This window comes from Eptatretus burgeri, chromosome 7 (assembly GCF_056783735.1).
Source record: "Eptatretus burgeri isolate ZD-2024b chromosome 7, Ebu_testis_v1, whole genome shotgun sequence".
Classification (NCBI taxonomy): Eukaryota; Metazoa; Chordata; class Myxini; order Myxiniformes; family Myxinidae; genus Eptatretus; species Eptatretus burgeri.
The window spans coordinates 50,319,517-50,322,016 of NC_140967.1; the positions used below are offsets into that span (position 1 = coordinate 50,319,517).

The 2,500-nt window shown below is 40.6% G+C and overlaps 1 long non-coding RNA gene across 2 annotated transcripts in view; it reads right to left on the reverse strand.

Annotated features, from left to right (window-relative positions):
• Positions 1-265: 265 nt before the first annotated feature.
• LOC147023245 (uncharacterized) overlaps positions 266-2,500 on the reverse strand; it is a 232,480-nt gene continuing 230,245 nt past the window's right edge. For both annotated transcript variants that reach the window (XR_015060093.1, XR_015060088.1), the window contains one exon: positions 266-1,319. This is a non-coding gene — a long non-coding RNA (uncharacterized LOC147023245). The remainder of the gene's footprint in view (positions 1,320-2,500) is intronic.

Here is a 2,500-nt window from a genome sequence, read left to right on the forward strand (position 1 = left end):
TGGAATATGGTGCTCAGTTTTGGTTGCCACATCTGAGGAATGACATTCAATGCCTTCAAAAAGTATTCACCCCATTTGACTTTTTGTCACATTTTGTTGTGCAACAGCCAGCAATCATGCAAAAATGGATTTTTTTTGTCACTTATCTACACATAATACCCCACAATATCAAAGTGGAATGTTTTTGGGTTTTTTCGAAATTTTTACAAATTAATTTAAAATGCAAAGCTGAAATATGTCGAGTCAATAAGTATGCAAACCACTTTGCTATGACACTCCAAATTGAACTCAGGTGTATCCAATTTCCTTTGATCATCCTTGAGATGTCTCCACAACTTGATTCGAGTTCACCTGTGGCCAATTCAATTGATTGGACGTGATTTAGAAAGAAACACACCTTTCTAGATATAAGGTTCACAGTTGACAGTGCATGTCAGAGCAGAAACTCAACCATGAAGTACAAGGAAATGTCCATAGAACTCTTAGATAGAATTGTGAGGAGGCATAGATATGGGGAAGGGTATAAAACAATTTCTAGAGTGTTAAAAGTTCCCAAGAACACAGTGAGCTTCATTATTAGGAAATGGAAAGAATATGGAACTACCTAGACTCTTCCTAGAGCTGGCCATCCGACCAAAATGAGCAACTAGGCAAGAAGGACCTTGGTCAGAGAGGTGACCAAGAACCCAATGAGCACTCTGACAGAACTACAGAGTTCCTTGGCTGACATGGGAGAAGTTGCCAGAAGGCCAAAAGTGTCTGAAGCACTTCAAAATCAAGGCTTTATGGGGAGTGTGGCCAGATAGAAGACACTCCTGAGAAAAAGACACGTGAAAGACTGAGAGCATGAGGCAAAATATTCTGTGGTTTGATGACACGAAAATTTAACTTTTTGGCCTGAATGCAAAGCACTATGTCTGGCAGAAACCGAGCACAACTCATCACTGATCTAACACCATCCCTACCGTGAAGCATGGTGGTGGCAACATCATGCTTATGGGGATGCTTTTCAGCAGCAGGGACTGGGAGACTTGTAAAGATAGAGGGAACAATGAATGAAGCCAAATATAGGCAAATCCTTGAGAAGCTGCTTCAGAGTGAAAAATACCTTGGACTGCAGTGAATATTTACGTTCCAACAGACCAATGACTCAAAACATGCAGCCAAAGCAACACTGCAATGGGTTCAGAACAAGAACGTGAAAGTCCTTGAGTGGCCCAGCCAAATCCCAGACTTGTATCTCATTGAGAATCTGTGGAAAACTTGAAGATTGCTGTTCACCGACGCTCCCCATCCAACTTGACAAAGCTTGAGCAAATCTGAAAGGAAGAATGGGAGAAAATCCCCAAATCTCGATGTGCAAAACTGATACAGACATGCTGTAATTGCTGCCAACGGCACTTCCACCAATAATTGACTCAGGGGTCTGAATACTTGTGTAAATTAGATATTTCAGCTTTTCATTTTCAATAAATTTGAAATTTTTCTAAAAACATGTTTTCACTTTGTCATTATGAGGTATTTTGTGGAGATCAGTGGAAATTTATTTTTTAATCTAATCCATTTTAAATTCAGGCTGTAACACAACAAAATGTGATAAAGTTAAGGGGTGTGAATACTTTCTGAAGGCACTGTATCTGTCATATAGAGTTCAGCATAGGGTGCTACTCAACTGCTTCGAGGACTAGGAGCAGCTGAAAGAGATGAGCAAGGAGTGGTTGAAGGAGACAGAGGATTTTATACATTAGAAAGGAGGTGATTGCAAGGGGACTTGATATAGATCTTGAAGAGAACTAGTGCAGGCCCGTACGTGCGTGCCCATAGGTGCATGTCCGTACGTGCAGCTTTTTTCCTTTACTCGTAAACGACGACTGAATTGGGGCATTGTATCAATTAGATCGGACCAACCGTATCATAAATGGCCATAACTTGGGAAACAACTGGGAAACAGCTGAAACAGATGAAGAAGAATGATATCAAACGTTGAAAAGGCACATACTCAGGTCCCCAGTGTCAATTGTGACGTCATATCAAACGAAGAAGAAGAAGAATTGTGACGTCAATCGGTGCAAAAAAAAAGAAAGGATTTGTGACGTCATTCGTGATGTCATAGCACCGTGTCCTGTCATTGGTTGGCAAATAAATGGCCGTAACTTGGGAACCACTTGTCCGATTAATATCAAACCTTGAAAAGGCACATACTCAGGTCCCTAGCAATATACGTGGCAAGTTTCAATTACATCGGACCAGTGGTTGTCGAGAAACAGCAGTCGCAGACAGACACACAGACCCGTATGTGCGTGCTGCCCGTTCGTGTGTGGTCGTACATGCAAATAAAAAAAAAAAATTCAAAAAGCTGTTTCCCTTGGGAAAATTCAAACCTTGGGATTAATTAATAATTTGCACGATTAATTCAAACCTTGGGAAAAAAAACAGCTTTTAAACCCTTGAGAAACAGCTGCTTCCCTTGGGAAAATTCAAACATTGGGATTAATTAATA